The sequence below is a fragment of the Lissotriton helveticus genome, chromosome 3_1, assembly GCF_964261635.1.
Source record: "Lissotriton helveticus chromosome 3_1, aLisHel1.1, whole genome shotgun sequence".
Classification (NCBI taxonomy): Eukaryota; Metazoa; Chordata; class Amphibia; order Caudata; family Salamandridae; genus Lissotriton; species Lissotriton helveticus.
Window position 1 is genome coordinate 1,022,364,587 of NC_136061.1, and position 21,815 is coordinate 1,022,386,401.

Sequence of the window (21,815 nt, forward strand, 5' to 3'; positions counted from 1 at the left end):
GAAGCACATGGGAGAGAGGAGAGATAGCAAAGCAGGTAGAGAAGCAAACAAGGATGAGCGCATCATCGAGGGGGCAGGTAAGAAGCATACAAGTGAGAAACAGCAACAGGGAGCACAGAGGGGGGAAGAGCAGTACACTAAGGAGACAGCTCGAAAACACGCACACTTTTATGGAGTGAGTAATCAAAAAGAAATAAGTAGTGCTTGAAATGTAAGCAGTACAAGGACACAATTAAAGAGGCCATGCTTCAGGGGAGGGTGACAGAAAGAAAGAGGAAGGAAAGCCATCACAAGGTACCAACTAAAAAACAAGTAAATGAGAGTGACAATAAGCAAACGATGGGAAGCAATGGGGAAGTGCTAAGCCTATTGTAAGCTGACAATAGCTCTTTTAACAAACACACACCTTGTGCTGTCTGTTTGGTGAGACCTAAAGGACGAAAAGGCAAATAAATGCAGGGTTATCAAATCTTCCTAAAGTAATTTAGAATACCACTTGATTCTATCTTTAATTAATCTGTTAATCTGCAGTCATTTCTTTCCACAATAATTTAGGTTTCTGACTGATCAGATAAGACTTGAGTTTTGCATTAAGACACAGCCATAAAAGCACATTACAAATGTTAAAAATAGTATTAAAAGACAGTTCCACATCTCAAAGCACCTCTGACAGGGTGTTCGTCTCTGACCCAGGACAACAAACGCTCCAGAACAACCCTCCCTGCGATTGTTACAGCGGAATGCAACAGGTATTTAGGGCGATAACTTGGAGGCTGTGGATCACTCTTTTTAAAAATGGGTACAATAGTAGCAGTGTGCCAAGTGCCTGGGAGACCACAACGGATGAAGGCATTAAAACAGTTACAAAGTAATGGGGTCCACAGGTCTGGAGCCGATTAATATATGCTCTTGGGGACCCCATCCGGTCCAGGAGCCTTGTTTGATGGAGACTTAACAAGGGCTTCTTCTTCCAGGGTCAATTTCAAGGAGATTAGGTCAACCATCTCGAGCTCCTGGATACACAGAGGTTTGTATTGCAATAAAGAGCGCTAAAGTGGCTCACCTAAGGCCTCTGGACTAATGGTAGTGGTAACTGAGATGTCATTGGACCACCCCAGGGCTCTAATGTCCTTTACCAGCCTCCAAATGTTTGTGGAGTCCTTCCGCCTGCAAGACTGGACCAGCCTCCCTCAGTACTCCATTTCTTCAATTCAATTAATCTTTATTCGGATGCAGATGTATCCATAAAAACAAAGAACAAAAAACCAGCATTAAAGTACATGAGAACGTTAAAATACAGAAATATAAAAACAGCAACATCTTAAAAACAATGCCCAATCAATGGCCTATGGACACAAGTCAATAGCAGCATAGCAGTAGAATGTAACTATCAAGTGCAATCGAATAAATACCAATACATCAGTTTCACATAGTTCCAAAAGGGTAAACATATGCAATATGCATACAAACTACCAAGGTAGAAATAGAGGTGAGTGAATAGATAAACATGGGCATCCAAATGTTTTACTACTCATCAAGATTGTAAACGATGGCACAGTAAATGTCAGCCATCAATGAATGCTCATTGAGGCACGTGAACAAACTGACGCTTTCAAAAACAATCCCACTCAGAAACCCAAGGCATCCTCCTCCAACTTAAGAATTTCTGTATAAGCAACTTTATAATCAATAATGGCAGTTTTCTTGAAAAAGGAATCAAAAACATGTTTGTATACAGTTGATAAAAATTGCAGAAGAATAAAAAATGTAACATCGATTGCTTGCTGCGATTGTCACCTGGGCATAGCATTTGGTCGAGCTTAACATTGAACCTTGTTTTTATACTGTATACTCTAAAGCGCTCTGATACCCTTGTGGGTCACGTTCATGCTATATAAAACTTTATAAATAAATAAACCCAAAGGGAAAACAGTGCAAAAATTTCATAGTGCCTAAGCTAGTGCTTAAGCGAAAAAACAAACCTCTTTCTCAGCGGCCAATATTCTTTAGGAGATAACTAGATGGCAGATAAGATAACGAATAGCGTGTATCTTCTAGAGACATATACCTTGCTACTGAGGGTTTCAGGAGCTCATTTTCATATCTTGCCCTACTATACTTATGCAAACTACCGACCTATATCTCTTTTGCCAGCTATTAGCAAACTTGCTGAGAAGCATGTAAATTCCGTGCTCTCTTCCTTCTTAGAGGTTAGTAACTCCCTACACCCCACACAGACAGGTTTCAGAAGCAAGCAGGGTACTGAAACAGCCTTGATCACAGTGGTGGAAGAATCAAGGAAGATCATGGACAGTGGAAGTTGTGCGGCCATACTACTTTTAGATCTAAGCGCGGCCTTTGACACCGTGAATCATTCCATTCTGATTCAGAGGCTAAGAGAAGTAGGTGTCATGGGCCAAGCGCTTAATTGGCTGTGCTCCTTCCTGTCCGACAGGTCGTTTGTGGTGGTTGAGGACAATGTATCCTCCCCCAAATGCGTCTACAGTGTGGTGTTCCCCAGGGTTCATCCCTCAGCCCTACCTTATTTAACATATATATGAGGCCGTTGGCTGAGGTGGTGTTGCCCTGGGGGGTACAACTGGTGACGTATGCAGACGACACCCAGCTCATTATCTCCTTGACTACTCAAGCCGCCCGTATGATAATCTTTCCACCTACCTTGACAAGATCCATGAATGGATGGATAAATCCTTCTTAAAGCTAAATGGTGCGAAAATGGAGGTGATGATGCTGGGATACAACCCACCCACCACTGTTGAAAATTGGTGGCCTGCCAGCCTTGGCCAGCCGCCACCACCAAAGGAGCAAATCAAGAGCCTGGGGGTCTCGCTAGACCCAGCTCTGAACTTTGCGGTACAGGCCCGGAAGGTAGCAGGTACCTGCTTCGCTCTGATCAGGCTACTGAGAAAAATTGTTAAGCTCCTTCCTTTTGAAGCTAGGAAGATCATGGTGCAAGCGCTGATCTTATCACGCCTAGATTATGCTAACGCACTATACCTCGGTACTCCTCTGGGGACAGTTAAAATTCTTCAGACAGTACAGAATTGTGCAGCACGAATGCTGTTGAATGTCCCACGAAGGTCATCCGCTAAGCCTGGATTGCGCCAGCTTCACTGGCTTCCAGTGCAACAGAGAGTGGAATTTAAGGCAGTCAATAAAATCGGACCAGCACTTATTCAATCAATGTTCTGCCCATATAACCACAAGCGGACTCTGAGATCCAATAACAAAAATTTGCTTGTGGTTACCAAAACAAGGAGAGTGCGTACGGGGGGGGGGGGCACAAATTTATGGAACAACCTCCCCGAATCAATCAGAATGGAAGTAAACCATTTAAGAGTTAGAAAGTTGCTAAAAACCTTCTTGTTCGCTTAAACCTCAGAGAATGGAATTAGCTTAAAGCGCTGGGATGCCTCCGTGTAGCCATGCGCTATACAAATGCGTAATTCATTCATTCATTCATTCATTCATTCATTCATATATCACCTCCTGAAGGAATTTTTTGTTTAATCTCCCCATGTCACTTGGGTTTAAAAAAGTGTGCTCAAGATTCACGCTGTTTAGGCTTTCCCTTACAGCAGCAAGCCAAGGAATATCCCTGCCCTTTTCGCATTTAAGGCAATCAAAATTATATTTCTAGTGAGGGTCGCCCCTGGGTTTTGCCAAAATATGGCTGGTCGAGCCCTAATATTATCTTCAATATATGTCAGTTTTAATTCCTTATGACAGATATACTGTAACGAGGAAATCGGGGCCCCCAGCAGTCTCCTGCAGAATCTGTTTTCCTTACCTTGTATACCGCTGCACTTTGTAAAACCCCAAACTTCGGCACCATAAGTTGAGGCGGGGATACATTGTAATTTGAAAATTTTAATGATAGATAGTACCACTTCAGCCTTTTTCGGTTGGGGGAAGGACAGGATAGAGTTAATTACTTTTACAAATGTACCCCTGCTATGTGCCACATGATAACTCCAAGAACCGTTGGCTGCAAATACCCGCCCCAAGTACGGGAAAGTGCAAGTGCGATGTAAACATTCACTGCCTATAGAAATTGTGTTATTGAGATGCTTTTTTGGGCCACAGGCCATCAAAAAAGTTATTTTTTTAATTTGAACAAAGATCTAGAGCGGCCATAAAATCAACAAAGCCCCGGACTAAAGTGCGCAGTGCGTTTGGTGCGCGGCCCATTAGGACCGCATCATCCGCAATAGTAAGACGGGGAGAGTATTACCATTATTACTAGGAACATCATTAGTAAGCTTGGTCAGGGAGTCATGTAAATAATTAATATATAAAATAAATAAGAGTGGGGCTAGTACGCACCCCTGCCTGACCCCTCTACCAATATTAATGTACTTTGAGACCTCTCCGCCTTTACTGATCCGCACCCGGGTTTTCAGGTCTCTATGTAAATACACCAGATAATGAACTAAAACCTCATCCAACCCATATTTTAATAGAATCGACTATAAACGTGACCTGTTAACAGAATCAAAAGCTGAAGTAAGATCCATAAAAGTCAAATAAATAGGAGATTTTGTGCTACAGTATATTTACCAATAATCAAGTTAAGGTTTAGGCACTGTTCTACTGTGCCTACTTTACTTCTAAAACCTAACTGACACAAATTTAAAATATGTTCATCCTCTGCCCAGGACCTGATCTTGTTAAACAGGATCCTCCTGAGAATTTTCATTGTATTATCAATCAGGGAGATCGCTCTATAGCAGCTAGGGTTGGAACTATCACATTTTTTTAAAATAGGGACAATATTGCTGGTAGACCATGTGCTAGGAATCAAAGCAACAATTAAATTATTAAAAACATTAAGTAAAAGGGGCGCCCAAAATTCAGGATTATATTTAATAAGATCTATGGGTAGCCCATCAGGACCAGGAGCTTTATTGCCCATACTTTGATGAATAGCATCCTCAACTTCTAACACGGATATCTCTATCCTTGAGGCTGTTTGATAGTTATATAAATCCTCATTCCGTTATGTAGCTTGATAGATCGTAGAAAAGTGGAATTCCCATGCTTCACTAGTAATATTACAGCTTATGGGGGTTAGAGTGAGGCCCACAGATCTCATGTCCTTGACTGCTAACCAAAAATCATTGCTGTTATTAAGTCTGGCAGCACAAGCAAAATTATCCCATCGCTCTTTTAAAACCTCGTCTTTCCGCTGCTTCGTAATGCATTAAAGACTTTACGAGGGCTGAATCCCTTGGACTCATCACGAGTGCCTCATTAAGCTCTCTGTTTGCTCGGGAACAAGCGCTGTTAAACCAACATGGTCCCTGATTAGATTCCACTATCGGCCTAGAGATCATTTGTTTCATGCCCCCACAAAGTTGGGTAAAAGCATTAATTACCTCAGGGTTATAATCCTATAATGACAAACAAGTATCGATAAGTTCCAAATGAGATTTTATCATTCTAAAAAATAAGTCGGTGTTGTCGACACCTCGCCAAACCAATCTTAGATTGTCAGTAGATGGCACTAAGTTACTGGCCCCACACTCTTTAACAAATTCCAGTTATGGGCGAATCTTAATGTTGTTACAATGAGATTATGGTCACCCTTGAAAGTTGGTACGACCTCAGCCTTCAATAGGCAATCTTCGAATGCAGCAGATATAAACACATAATCAATGATTGAGGCACAACCTCGAACTCTATATGTTGGTACAATATAATTATCTTTGTGAGGTTTGGCCGCAATTTCCATTACATGTATTAGATTATGGTTTGACAAATGGTCCAGCAGTTCTACCCCTCTATTACAAGGGCGCATGTTGGTGAGGGGATCCGTTGATAGTTTGTAATTGCTAGAAATCCTAGCATTACAATCACCACCTAAGCAGATACCAACTAGTTTGTCAAACATCTTTTGTATTTGTAAATTGGAGAGAAAATAAAACAAATTCGGGGCAGTGCGGAAATCATTGTTATAAAAGTTAATAAAACAGAAGGAAGCTCCCGTGTATAAATCAGAGCCTGAAAGTTATCATTATCTATAGCTAGAGCCTTAGCACTTCCACCTGCAGAGATATTGACCCAAATTGAGAGTCCGCCAGATGGGCGGCCAATCTTAGGAGCAGGGACGATGGCGTTAAAGCATTCAAACCCTTCTAGATGTTATTCCTGTGTTGCCCAAGTTTCTTGCAACATGTGTCTGTCATATATTTGGACTGTTTTTATCCAATCCTCAGACTTGATTTTAGATGCCAAGCCGGCGACGTTCCAGCTCTGGATATTTAGATTTAAATCAGTTTCAAAGGTGGCTAAGGTATCGTGGCCAGAAGGCGTAGGCGTGGCTGGTAGAAAAATAGTCACGTCTGGTATTGATGAAGGGGCCAGTCAATCCTGGCTGTCTAAGCCGGACAAAGTGGAAAACCTATTATGCATAGTCAGGGAAAATGCATCGTGGGTTTTCATACCCGGTGCTGGCTTGTAAAAATAGCCCAAGGGCAGTGACCAAATAACGGTAGAGAACACATTTTTGGGCTCCTCTGTCGTCAATAATGATTTTACCAACCGTGGTTGTTGGAAATTGATAACTATGCAGTCACACTTAATATTCTTCGAAGAAGTACCAGCCCACCCTACCCTGAGTACCATAATGATGTCACATATGTTTCCCACCCGAAACCCTTTATGTTTTACAAGCCAATCTGCGCATTTATTTTGCAGCTGGTCCCAAGTCTCTGCCTGATCTTTTCTAAGAAGAGGTACTCCTGCTAGAACCAATACATAGGGACATGCTGCGGGAAGAAGGCTCAGGACTTCCCTACTGCCCCCAGTTGTTACCATACTTGTAGAGTTTGAGCTACCCTCACTTTGTACACTACCTCCTGGGTTTGCTCAATCTAAGGTGCTCATGGGGGCATTACGGGAAGCTGATGACATACATAGCGATGTAGTAGGTAGACTGCTCAATTGCCCCATATTAGATGGCTTGCAATGGGCAGCAGTGGCTTTAGATGAGAAACATTCCTTAACTTTATAGCAGGTATCACAAGCTTCTGATGAAGAAATAGATGTTGGTGCTGGTGCGTGTGACTGCTCACCAAGATTAGATGCACTAATGAGATTAAAATGTGCCCCATGTTTTGTAATGGCCTTAGGGGTATTAATTTGTGAGCTTAGCCTATTTGACAGAGTCTCCTGACGATCTAGGCGCTTCCAAAGGGCGGTAAAGTTCTTGTCCACAAGTTCTTTAATGCAATTACAAACAGTGTCCACAATAAAATTAATTGAGGCCTTGCGCGGTCTGCAACTGGTAGGAGAAGTTGCAGCGGCATCAGTTTGTGTTCAAGTAGAACAGTTTGCTGCCTTGGTTGATATGGCCTCAAGTGTTGGGTTGACAGTCACAACATTCTGTGGGGCTGCAAAACCCTGTATCCATGAGCTCTGGGAGGTACGAGGATGGTTAGCACTGGGGTTGTTTTCTCTTGGAACTAGTAGGTTTAACCTGTTTTCTTTTCCGTTTGGCCCCTGTTGATGTCGTAATTGGAGGTACGAGTCCATCCAGTGAGCTGTTGCAGGGTGCCACGGGTAAACCCTCATTATCCTCATTATTACAGTCGCTGGATCTTTAGGGTGACTGAATATTGGGGGTATCGGTCTGCATATTGGGCACCACGGGGGCCAACATGATCATCTAGGTCTACCCCTGCCATGAGGCCAGGCTGTTGTGCCACTAATCCCAAAGACAGACGCCTCTCATTTAGTTAGCAACAATATTAACTGCTCTTTCCAGCATGCTGTCTATGCTTGCGGCGGTTCGGGAGCTTGAGCTTGGTGCTCCAGTGCGTTTCCCCATGTTTTATATATGCCTCAGTGCTTAAAATAATAATTAGATGTGGCTCACCTTAGCAAACTTGGTAGATCGCACTTGAACGAGAGGTGGCCTCGCCCAGTCTCTTCAGGGCTCTGACGGGTGCAGACAGAACTGCACTTGTCCCGGGCACACCCGCGTGCGTCCTGAGCTGCGAGAGCCATATCTGCTATTTGAACGCCTTCCTGCGCTCTCCACAGCATTGGTGGTGTGCGCGCCGCAAGGGTTGCAGGGAAAAGTAGTTCAGGCTCCCAGGCGGTGTAACGGCAATCCGGTGAACCCACGTTTCACTGTTGATGGGCTTTTAAGGGGGTAAAGAAGGCACAACTAAAGGTAGTGTTCAAAGGCTCCCGCGCTGCTGGAGCCCTATCGGCTATTTGAGTGCCTCCCTGCGCTCTCCACGGCGATGGCGGCATGTGCACCGCAAGGGTTGCAGGGAAACTTAGTTCAGGCCCCCAGGCGGTGTAACCAGCAATCCAGTGATCCTGTGTTCCGCTGTTGACGGGATTTTTAGTGGGCAATGCAGCACAACAAAAGGTAGTGTTCAAAGGCTCCTAGGAATCACAGAGAGAACCATGAAAGTCAAACTTTTCACTCTGCAGCTCAGCCTGGGCTCAAAGTTCAAAGCTCTCTGATCTCAGCAGTGCAGACTTCAGGGCGCTGGAATCATAAAGGTGTGAAAGCCCCACACCCCCAGCATCCGATTCTGCAAACTCGGAGCCAAGTTGTCTCAAACCCTGCCGTAAGTGTTCGCCATCTGGCTGGTTTTCAATTATAAATATTCAAAACGACTCCCCAACCAAGTGGTGTACAACATTTTATTCTCCTTGCACCTGCCTGACATGACCCCTTTATACGCAGCTCTATACTCTTTGCTCTTCTTACTGTCTCTGGGGATCTCCTTTAGGGCCCTATGCAGGTTCGCGGATGCCTTTCTGCAGGACGAATCAAACCACTTTGTCCCCATGGTGTCCGGCCTTGTTGATTTCATAAGAAGGTTGCTAATAGCTAACCCTAGTTGTGATCCAGCGGGTTACCAGCAACAGGTACTCCAATACCATATACTCAGCTGGGCCCATACACACATTAAACTACCTGGTAATAAACCGCTGGGGTCAATTGTTTGTACTTGTTATCATACTAGATTAGTCTCGCCTTATTCTCAACTAATCTTTCACTGATCAAAAAGTTCTTTCCTCTGGTCAATGGACCAAATTAGATGAACTAGTTGATGGTGATTGGCGACTCTCTGGTGGGACCTCTCCGTGGGATATCCAACGGCTAGCTGAGTCCGTGGTTGAGAGGTGCGACTGAGGACCGAATGATCGTAGGGGCCCCTGCACGAAGGAGACGGCGTTTCTCCGCAGCAGCTGCCATCTGAAGTCCCGACTGGCCTCTTGACACAGGATTCCCCGGCAGAGGTCCACGAGCTGATCCCTTCTGAAACAGACGTGTTGTCCGAAGACCAACAGTCGGACGATTCAGGACACACCACAGATTGGTGAGATTGTTCTGTTGCATGTTTTATTAAAAAGAAGTTTGGTTAACTAGGGTTGTTGAATAAGTTTTGAGTAAAAGAGTAAAAGGATAGTTATAACTAAAAGAATAAATAGGAACAATGAAGAAATGCATTTCTAAAACGTTCTGTTGTATAAAGTCAGGTCACCAGTTGGACGAAAGCGTCCCCGCCCCTGTTGAAGATAGTCCAGGTTGGATATTAATGATAAAAAAGGGAATAAATGTGAATTTATACAATAGAATATGGCATGAGTACACAAAAAAGGATAAAGAATTACAGTTTCCTATTGATGGTACCTTTGATTTAGCCAAGTTACAGTATTTACAGCAATGTATGATGGAACGAAAAGTCCGACCTGCTATGTTTGAAGCATTTCAAACATGGGAGAAATATGCTAGAACTAGGAACATGAAACAAAAACAAGATAGAGAGAGAGAAAAGAATAAAACAACTACGGCCAAAGTGGCAGATTATAATAATATGAAGATAAGTGAGAATATAGAACAGCATGACAGAGAATTTAGGATGAAAACAGAAAAATGCTTTATCGCAGTAGACCAAAGGAATTGCCCTCCTCTTGATGAGGTATTAGAGGACTTATTAGACAAACCTCCTCCATATAATATTGTCCAAATACCGCCACCCCCACCAGGTCCGGGTATTGGGGGCCAACAGCCTAATATTGTTGCCCCACCCCAAGTACAGCATGTTCCCCCTCCTGTTGTACCGGTCCAACAGCCATCCACTCCTGTTGTACAGGCACAACAAACGGCCTCTCCAACAAGTAGTTTGCAGGGCGTGCATGGGTCTGTAGGAAGCATCCCAGCAACACCGTCCACTCCAGCACTTTCCAGCGTGACACTTCCAGTACCAATGACACCCCTCGCTTCACAAAGTGATTCCCCCGCATCAGACGCACAAAGAGCAAACATTTGGCCGAATTCCCCGTGGTTTAGATCACCAATGACAAATAGGCGAACACCAGACATGTACGTTAGACACACCCGATTAGGTCGTAATGAAAAAGAAACTATAAAAAAGATGGCACAAAAATGGATGGATCTTGGGGACATAACAAAGAGAGGAGCCTGGGAAACATTTGAGGGAATGAAGGAACTAAGAGCTAGAAATCTTGTTATTAATAGCATGGCGACTAGATTGCTTGACTACTGTGAACTCTTGTTAGAGAATAGTCCTGTTCTTTTTAGAATACCAATGTGGTTACACAAATTATGGAGGGAGAGCGAACAATCCATATTAACGAACACAGAATGTGAAAATGCATTTAATGCTTGTTATCACTATCACAAAGAGCTAGATATTATTATGCATAACGCCACCGGTCAACATATCTACCAGCATTTTGGTCCAGAACACGAGCATGATACCGCAGCTTTCCCTATGAGAGAAGTACACCCAATTCCTGATCCAAGAGGTGGAAACCTCCCCGCCATCAGGCAATATGTGCACACCCCATGGACGAGGGCTGATTTATTGGCCCTAAAGAAAGAGTTGCCTGATCCTAGAAGTAATCCGAAAGTGTTTTATGAGCATCTTGAATCTGCTCTTAGTTTAACGCCCATGATATTGAAAGATGTTGACCTTCTGTTCGATTTTTTGGTACCGCAGGAATTGTGGCGCCCCGTTAGGGATCATAATTCGGCACACATTAACTGGGGAGCGATAGCGGCTGCGGATAATCGTAGAGCAGCAGGAGAGGATGTGCCACAAGTGTTAAAAGATTTACCTGGACACATTATAACACGCATGCAGGAAATTCTGCCTAGACAAAAAGTAGACTGGGATAAAATGACTGCATGTAGACAGAAGGAGGGAGAAGAAGTGACTGATTTTTTTAGCAGAATAGAAGAGATTTTTAAAGGACACAGTGGACAGGACATCCAGACAGTACAAGGAAAGCGCATTTTTGCTAATCAGTTTGTTAATAACATTTTACCGGAGCTATCGGACAGTATAAAGACATACGAAAGTACCTGGACTGCTAAAGATCCAGCTGAGTTATTGACAATGGCGTGCTATTATGAAAATAAGAGAAATTCAGACAAGGGAAAAAAGGATAAGCAAATGAAGGAATTGAAGACAAAAGCGCTAATGCAGCAAGCTTTTCCTGACAGAGGAAGGTCAAGAGGACGTACAAACTTTCAGAGGGCAGGTGGACGTAGTCGTGGGGTTGGTCGCGCTGCTTCAGCTCCGGCGCAACAGAGAGCAGGGTTAGGATATAATCAATGTGCTAACTGCTATGAGGAGGGACATTGGAAGAATGAGTGCCCTTACTTACAGGGCAAGGGTCAAACTATGAGAAATAGTGCAAACACTTACAGAGGAAATTCAACTCCCCGTGCAGACAGGGGGAGAGGTAGAGGACAGCAAAGAAATTACAGTGACACTGAGCAGGCAAATTATTTTGACAATAATAGGAACAACGCGTATTTCACTCAAGATTATACACCATATGATGACAACGAGGACTGGACACAATAGGGATGCCCAGGAGAGGACAGGGAGCGAGTGCAGATACCAGTGGATTCTTCAGGCCCATATGTAAAAATGGTAGTTGAAGGTGAGGAGAGGAAATTTCTTCTAGATACTGGTGCCACTAATACATCGATTTCCCACCGCTTGCTCCCCCATGTTCCTCTCTCGGGAAGATTAGATAAGTCGGTGGGATTTTCAAATGCTGTTGTCACAAGCCCCATTTCACGACCATTGGACTTCACAATTGGTCCTATAACAGGGAGTATGCCATTTGTACTAACAGAGAAATGTTCGCTAAATTTGCTTGGTTTAAAAGCTTTAAAAATGATGCATGCTACTATATACTGTACACCAGATGGTGTTTACTTAACTTGTAAGAAGCAAAAAGTGTCTAGACAATACATGGTTACAGATAAAAATCACATTCCGTCTGAACTGCGAGATATTGATCCAAATTTATGGGCACATGGACCAAACGATGTAGGGAAAATGGATATTGAGCCAGTGCATATTACAGTAAAGCCAAATGTTAGACTACCTCGCATCCCCCAGTACAAAATATCAAAAGAAGGTGAGGAAGGTCTGAAATTAGTTATCTCAGACCTATTGCAGCGGAAAATAATACAAGAAGTTACAAGCAGTCCCTGTAACAGTCCAATTTTACCTGTGGTTAAGCGTGATGATGGAACAGGACAGATCAAATATAGGATGATTGTTGATTTGAGAGCCATAAATAAAATAGTGGAACCACAATACCCTGTTGTACCCGACATTACAGCAATGTTTTCGTCTGTACCACCTTCAGCCCAGTGGTTTACCGTCATAGATCTGAAGAATGCCTTCTTCAGTATCCCCATACACCCAGACAGCCAGTATCTGTTCAGTTTCAGTTTCCAAGGGCGATCGTATAAATTCTGTCGGGTTCCCCAGGGGTATACAGAAAGCCCTAGCATCTATAGTCAGGCATTAAAGAGACAACTAGATGACTGTGCTTTACCACCAGGTACAGTATTACTGCAATATGTGGATGATTTACTGTTAACAGCTGAAACAAATGAAATTTGTAAGCAAGCTACGCATGCTATTCTAACTTTTCTTGCTTCGCATGGACACAAGGTTTCGCCAGCTAAGCTACAGTACTGTCAACAGGAGGTAACCTACCTAGGTCATCTCCTGTCGAAAGGTGGGAGGAGATTATCATCTGACAGAATACAAACAGTGCAGAACATTCCCAGACCTAGAACACAAAAAGATGTGCGTGCATTTCTTGGAATGGTCTCCTTTTGTAGGCAATGGGTACCAAATTTCTCTTATCTGGCCAAGCCATTACTGTCCTTGACTCACAAAGATGTGGAAGATCCTGTTCCTTGGGATCAAGAGCATCAAGATAGCTTTGTGGCTTTGAAAACTGCTTTATGCAATGCACCTGCTTTGGGCACACCAGATTACACTAAGAACTTTGCATTGTTCGTACATGAGAAAGAAGGATGCGCAATGGCTATACTAACCCAGAAAAATGGAGAGAAGAATAGACCATGTGCCTATTTTTCCTCAACATTGGATCCGGTAGCAAGAGGTCTACCGAACTGCCTCAGAAATGTTGCTGCGGCGGCTGCTGCAGTAAGACAGGCAGACTCTATTGTACTTGGACATCCAGTTGTGGTTTACGTACCTCATTCAGTAGACATACTGCTGAACAAAACCAAAACTCAACATTTAACTAATGCCAGGTTGACTCAGTATGAGCTAATACTAATGGCCACTAACGTGACCTTGCAGAGGTGTAACACCATAAATCCAGCTACTCTGATGCCTCTCCCTTTGGAGCAGGATGAAGTACAACATGATTGCGTGATTGTTACTGAAACTGAAACAAAAGGTCGAGTAGATTTGGCAGACACACCTATGCAAAATGTCGATGGAACACTATTTGTGGATGGCTCTTGTTTAAAAAGACCAGATGGAACTACCTCTGCAGCCTATGCAATCACAACAAATAAGACAGTTGTTGAAACATGTAAAATAGAACAGATGTCTGCTCAGGCAGCCGAGTTGATCGCCTTAACTAGAGCATGTGAGCTCTCAGAGAAGTTAGCCGTAAACATTTACACCGACAGCCAATACGCCTGGGGGGTGGCACATAACTTCGGCCGGTTATGGGCCGAAAGAGGGTACATCACATCTGGAGGTGCAAAAATACAGCATGGCACCTTGATTACCAGACTGCTAAATGCTCTTGCATTACCGACTAAATTGGCTATCATGAAGTGTAGTGCACACAAGAAGATTACAGACCATGTAGGTCAGGGAAACGCTTTTTCCGATGAAACAGCAAAACACACTGCATTGAGTGAGTACACCTTAACATATGTAGTGTCACGATCTAAAGAAGAAGAGACAAATATTGATCCATATAAAGAGATAAAAGACATTCAAGACTTTGCAAGTGAAGATGAAAAGAAGCAGTGGGTTAAGGAAGGATATTATTTTGACACACATTTTGGGGCTTGGATGCACACACTTGGGGATTTGAAAAAGTGGGTCCTGCCCGACAGTTTTCTCCTACCCATGCTTCACATGGTTCATGGTCCTGCACACTTGGGGGCTGATGGAATGACAAATACCATTGAAAAGATATGGGTCAACAAAAACATTAGGAAGACAGCTGTAAAATTATCCAAGAACTGTATGACCTGTGCTCTCCATAATGTAGGAAAAGGGATACAAGTACCACCGGGTCATTTTAGATTGCCAGAATACCCCTTTGAATGCCTTCAGATGGATTACATAGAAATGCCCCCTGCCAATGGCAAGAGATATGTTTTGGTTGTTATATGTAGTTTCAGTAATTGGGTGGAGGCATTCCCTTTGAAAGACAACACCGCATTAAGCACGGCCAAGATGTTGCTGAAAGAGTACTTCTCACGCTACGGCTTGGCCAGAAGCCTCTGGTCTGATAACGGGGTACATTTTTCGAATAAAATAATGGATCTAGTATGTCAAGGATTAGGGGTGCAACAAAAGTTCCATTCAGTGTATCACCCAAAAGCGGCAGGGCTTGTGGAGCGCTGCAACGCTACATTGAAAAATAAACTGCAAAAAATATGTGCATCAAGCACTCTCAGTTGGGTAGATGCTTTGCCCTTAGCCTTGTTCTCCATGAGGACAACTGTTACAGCCAAAAACAGACTCTCTCCATATGAGCTCGTTATGGGGAAACCAGCAAATGTATATGGGTTTGCCTCTCCACCAAAGTTGCAAGAATTGACGCATTCTGCTTTATTGGATTATTGTAAAGAACTAACTTCTGCCCTGTCTACCATTCGCCAACAGGTCAGAGACACTTGGTCCCCGCCTCTGGAAGGAGAAGTGCATGATATCAGGCCCGGGGACTGGGTCCTGACCAAGAACTTTGTGAGGAAGAACAGCCTACAGCCCAGGTGGAAAGGGCCAGCGCAAGTTTTGTTAGTCACACAGACGGCGGTTCGATGTGACGGACACAAAAACTGGATTCATCTTTCTAACGTGAAGAGAGCACCACCATTCTGGCCAGAGCTGCCCCCGGAAGAGGACCGTTCTGACCGAAGGACTGGTGACTGCACTCCTGCACGCATCGATGATCAACCAGCTGCATCAGGATACAATCTACGCCCAAGGAAATTGAAGAGTGCTTAGGACGGAGCAAGCACCAACTGCCGCACTGAATAGTGCCAACTTTAAAGGACTAACTTGTGCAGTGAGGTTAGTAGAATAAGGACACTGCCAACTCTGATCTGCAAAGAGAAGAAAGGATCACCTCCGAAGCCCAGCGACCCATAGGAGGAGAGGGTGTGAGGTCGAATTTGTGTTATTTCCACCAATTGCAAGGTCTGTAACAGTGAGGCCTATAACGAACACTGTTGAACTGCCGCACTTGTGAGATTGTATATTTCAAAAATACGGAATATTTCGAATGGTATATTTGTTTGGAAGAACAACAAGACACCTTCCTTTACTAGAGATGGAGGATACATATTCTACCCTTAAATTGAACAAAAAGGGGCGTTGGTACTCCAAACTATGCATATTTTGTATGTTGTTTTGCATAATGTCTTTGGTCATTGGTTTACTATATCTTCTAGAGATCTACCATCCTATTGCAAAAACAGCCCCGCTTCCATCAGAGCTTCCCTCTGACTTTGTCCCCTCAGTTACAGTACCACCAGAGGATATGGATCACAGAGAGGAGATGCGTCACAATTCTTTCCTTACCTTACTTCATCAGACCCACCAAGTCATTGATAAAAATAATTGTTGGATCTGTATGCAATTCCCAGCTTATGTAGATGAAGGTATACCCCTTCTCCAAGTACCCCTGCCATTTGAGGCGTCCTGTTATGCATTACACATTGCAATGCTGAAAGTTGAGTTAATAAGAGTTTTCAGTAGCTTAGTAACTCCCCGTTCTACCACCAGAACATCAACTGCCTCCTTGTATACCCATTATGACAAAGACATTCTCCAGGCAGGGAATTGCTCTGAAGTTATTTTGCCCAATGCAACATTCCCCTTTTCAAATATATTCACCCCACTGTCTTTGATAAAGAATGATAGCACACCTCCGCTCCAGAGGGACACAAGACAGGTACCATTTTTGAAAATGAGGCAGCGTAGTGTACTTGGGAGTATATGTATCAGGAGTAACGGTACCACTGACATGGGGAATAGTACCAATTGCAATATAACATTTGAAGTGTCTTCCCAGGAAATAACTGTTCCACTTTATGTTGGTGACTCAGTCTATTTCATTTGTGGTTCCAGGGCCTACATGTGGCTGCCAGTAAACTGGGGTGGCTGCTGCCACCTGGGTCTTGTAACACCAGCATTGTCTGTAAAAAGTACTGCAGAAGTGAATAGAGCATCCAGAACTCTAAGGGGCAGGAGGAGTGTTGATCAAGGAGATACAGTGGGTGAGATAGCTGGTGATGTGCTAAAGGCCTTTGTTCCTTGGTATGGCCCTGCCATAAACTCCAGAAACATACGTAGGTTGTCCCGTCTATTAGAGGCGACTATAGAGGAGACCGCAGGTGTAATTGAGAACATCACAGTTGAGCTGAAGGCTCTTAGACTCGTTGCCCTTCAAAACAGGGTTGTGCTAGACATGATGTTAGCAGAACGGGGTGGAGTCTGTAGGGTGATCGGGTCCTCCTGTTGCTCATACGTTCCTGACTCATCTACATCAGTTAGAGAAGCTGTCAAGAGACTATATGATATAGGAGCTCAGGCCCATAATGATGTTGGCCCCTGGGACCCTGTAGGTTCCTTTTGGAATGCTTTATCTGCTTGGGGCTGGAAGATAGGGATGTTTCTGGTGATTATCTTCCTCGTGGTGATTGGGTGCTGCATTTTCATTAATTGCCTGCCCATGTGCTGCCAGTGTCTGGGGCGATTGCTTAAACCGCCCCCGATGCCCCCTGTGACAGTGTCCAATGCACTTATAATGAGAGATATTGAAACTCAACAATTGATGGATATTGATATCTCGGATAACAGCCCCACTGACACCAACACAGTTGACTATGTTAATGAGCGCAATGAGGCACACTATAGTAACAGCCGGCCTATCTACGAACATGTGCATTAGGCCGCAGCAAAATGTTGGACCTTGCGTCCAAAGGGTCGATTGTGAAAATACAGTTTTTGTAATGGACGAAAGCTCCTCCATTTTGTATTTTCCAGCAGCCATTTTGAGTTAAGTTTTCTCTAGCCTGCCACCTCAGCACATATAACATGGCCACTTCATCTGCACGAAGAAACGATGATACATCGATCGACCCCAGAGCATATGTTTGTACTCTGCTTTATGACACACAAGTAGAGCAGGGTACATTGCTTAAAGGTCAATGACTCATTTGTTTAACTTTCCTACCTAACTACTGCCAATGTATTACAGTTAACTAAACACTGCTGATGGTGATAAATTACTGTTGACACAGGAGACATAACCTTTTGTTCCATATCCGGATGAGTAATCAAGTGAGCGCCTGACTCTGTAACCACAGGCCCGCCTATGTTTATACTTGGCACAAGTTATGCATAGTTCTGCTTTATTCTGTGTATCACAAGATTATTGATGACTGATGGGGTTTAGTGAGTAATCTTTATATTTGCGTTCTGCATGCCAAATATACATATTTCCAGAGTGACTCGTCCTGACTAGAGCGTGGGTCCGTCCTGGGATCATTCATCATCCTTGGCAGTTGCTGATCTGTGTATTCATTCCCACCTACGCTTATTCCAGCACAAAAGTATATAAGGCTGTCTATGACTTTGTAAGTTGTCCACTTCTCTCATAGCCACATGGAGCTGTGAGGTGGTGTACCCGCTCGAGCGCAATAAATCTTTTTATGTTACAGTTACCTCCGACTGCTGGTCTTCCTTTGTGAGCATACCTGGGCGAGGTAGAAGAAATCCACTTCGACATTATCATACTAGATTAGTCTCGCCTTATTCTCAACTAATCTTTCACTGATCAAAAAGTTCTTTCCTCTGGTCAATGGACCAAATTAGATGAACTAGTTGATGGTGAAATGACATAAATTTGATCTACATACGTTTGATGAAATAACCACAGACTCTGGAAATATTTTGAATTTTTATCTAGATTAATTTCATGTTTACCACTTACAAAGTACAGTACAGCCACCGTTACTCACAGGAAGGAAGATTCAGTTAATTAATCAGTCAAACAATTTCTTAATCTCTACAATGACGTTGCTCAGAAAGGAGAGGTTAGAGATAAAAGCACATCTGCATCAATAAGGAAAATATATTTACCAAGAATGGTGTGAAAACCAGCCTCCTGGTCAAGGAGATGCGAAGGGTCCCCTGGGAAAGATCAGGCGACAAAGGCTTCAGGACAGGAATCAGGACAGGATAGATGACCTCTCTCCCACCAACGCTTGCGTAGTACCCCTCTCTGAAACTCTCTTCATCCTCACGATCTTCTTCTAAGTAAATTAATCTAAGATAAAGTTGCTCTGCATTCGATTCTTCTTCAGCTTCTCTCGTCACTCCGACAGCATCCCTAGCTCTGCAGCATTCAGCAGCAACGTCTCCCTAATTAACTAAGAATGACCTCAATTATACCCTATAATATTCATGTACCTCCCAAAAATTTTTCAATATCATGAAACTCCTAACTCTGATTGGACAGGCAAGGGGGATGATCATTACACCATGCTTATTTTCCCATTTAGTCTTTCTGTCCATTATTTAATGATTTTTTTATTCATCAACTTTAATTCCCATCCGTATTCACATCATATTAGAAACAAAAGTATAAAAGTTCTTCTGTTCCCATTCGTCTTGGAGGTTCTCAAGCTTGTTCCCAGGGTATGTATCTGTTTCCGCCTTGACTGCATTCAAAAGTCACATCACTTCTTTCAGTTCGTTCCTATCACGCATGTGTAGCAATCTGGTGGCAAACAGACCTTAGACTCATCTGGAGGGCCCAAGACACGCACTAATAAAAGAGTCAAAAGACATATGTCAATTTCGAACATAAATGGTTTCACTGTATACCAACTATCTCTACTCTAATCCCATTCATTTATTTAAACTTTCCCCGCATTAACGTTAGTAAAATAGCATATTTTAGTTTCAGCAAAGCAGATGCTGAGGATGTGAGCTTTCAAGCAGCCATGTTAATAGCATTTGAGCAAGCGCAAGAAATTTCCTCCAAGCAACAGCTCGTCATACTGCGTAGATGCAGCTGATACATGTGCATTGCAGTTTTACCATTAGCGGCCGATTTAGAACTTTCCTCGAGTTACTTATTAGTAATACACATAGGCAAGCTTCTCTTTCTTGTATATATAATGTTGTGCATAATAATTTACACAATACGTGGTTAGTACAAAATTAGAAGTTAAACAAGAGGATTATCTCCGAGCAAGTCTCATTTCTACAAGTCCTTGCTCCATCAGTTGGACAAAACTATTAGCTTTAGACCGCGCATCAACGAAGTGGGTTAGACAGCTGAGAAATGACAGCAGAGAAATGATTCAAGATGGTTAGTGCACAAGTTCTTTAATACAGCACCTAGGTCAGCATTCCTTCATACTAAGTGAAGCCCTAGGACTTAACATTTAAGGATGAGGAAGGGATACAACGTACCCTGATTTCCCCCTTAAGAATACAAAGACCTAGCCATAGGAGTTGTGGTCACTTAAGACTGTAACTGTGATGCCCCCGCTGGTGACCCGCCTCATGAGGAACATGGATTCAAAGATGTAATCAATAATCGACTCATTATCATGACATAGGTGGCATTCACGTGACGGGCTGAGTCAATGGAATCACAGGCATTAATCACATGTTGACTACCCTCAGAAAGCCCCCAGCTTTTGGATCTCCCTGCTGAGGAGCTCTCCTCGCACAGGCTTTTCCAGGATAACTTGCTCATTAGTCTGTGGTATGTGGCCAAGTTTGATGTTGAAGTCGCCCCCAACCATGATGCGAACCCCATAGTTCAGATGAGCTAGTCAGCCCCAGGATAAAGTTTGGTAGATTGGAAATATTAGTGCATACCTCAGCACCAAAAAACTAATTGTAAAAGTTGATGCCAACAAGGTGAGTACCATTCAGCGAGGTCGGCAAAACAGCTTGAATTACAGGACTTTCACAGTGTAACAGGCAAGTTTTGCACTTCATGTAGGTGAGCCATTAGTCCTCCCTGGGCTCGCCAAACAGGTGACGGGGGTGCTGGGACCATACAGGCAACATACCCATCCAGGCCTACAAGTTCCGTAGCACACGTTTCCTGCAAGCCCAGTTATCATCATCGTTTTTGCTAAGAAATCCAGCAATATTCTAAAAAAGTATTTTGACCTGATGGGTAGAGTCAACCGGACAGATCAGGTCTCGCTCATCATTGTCTGTCAAGGGTGGGATGGGGCACAGAAGACTTACATGTCCAACGCCAACAGGTGGTGTGTCGGTCACCTCAACGTAACTGGTAAGTTGGTATGAGCATTCCTCAACCCATGACCTGTGGGATGTAGGTCAGGCTCTGGTGCTGTGCTCATGGGTTTATTGTAACTGTTCCTGAGTCAGACTACATCGGTCAGGCCCCCCAGAGAGCTGAAGCGATTTTTCACACAGATGTTATAAGATTGGGTGTGGGCTTGCTCGGGCCCCCTGTAGGTTTACTAAGTTCGTATGGTGGGTAGCCAAGGGCCTATAAGAGTAGCTCAGAGGTAAGATTGTGATTATACTAGGCTTGTGCTGGCCTTGGGAAAAAGCCCCGATCAGGTTCCCTGCTACTCTCAGGTAATGGAAAAATATTATGGCACAGTCTCCCGGGAATGCCTTTTGTGATTTCCTGACCCAGCCCACACTTCTGACAATTAGCACTTCATGAAATAGCAGATGTTCGTACCACAGGTTATCATGGATCCAGTGGATGGATTTTGAAATAAGATCCTCAGTAGACTCTATAACACCAGAACAGAGGATTGGCACATCCACTCGCACAATGACAGAGGGAGGTTGCATCTGGAGAAGAACCCAAGATCGAATCCAGGGGGGTAGTGGTGGTAGGAGTGTTATTACAAACAGGGAAGGCACCCACTTGGGGGCCTTGAACCGGACATCCTGAGGAGGCATGAGGAATCGCGTGAGATATAAAAGGTACCTCAACGGTTATACCCTTGTCTGGGCCCGAGACCTCCCTTGGGTTTGCAACATCAGGCTGGCCGATCTCTTGCTGTTATCTTAATGTAATATAGTTAGCGGTTATAAGGGCAAGGCTAGCGCACCCTGAGGCTTGTTTTTGCATGAGGGTGGATAGTTTCACCTCAATAGACTCCAGGCAGTCAGACAATGCTTTCAATTTGGCATCCAGGATTGTTTCAATAATTTTGCCCATTCAGACCGACTTGACCTCACGGC

General features: G+C 43.7%; 1 long non-coding RNA gene across 2 annotated transcripts in view; it reads right to left on the reverse strand.

Annotated features, from left to right (window-relative positions):
* Positions 1-394: 394 nt before the first annotated feature.
* LOC144824849 (uncharacterized) overlaps positions 395-21,815 on the reverse strand; it is a 96,975-nt gene continuing 75,554 nt past the window's right edge. The window contains exons 3-4 of one of the 2 annotated variants that reach the window (XR_013609147.1): positions 18,699-19,386; positions 395-1,220 (exon numbers count right to left, since the gene is read on the reverse strand). This is a non-coding gene — a long non-coding RNA (uncharacterized LOC144824849). The remainder of the gene's footprint in view (positions 1,221-18,698; positions 19,387-21,815) is intronic. The other variant, XR_013609148.1, reaches the window with a different exon arrangement.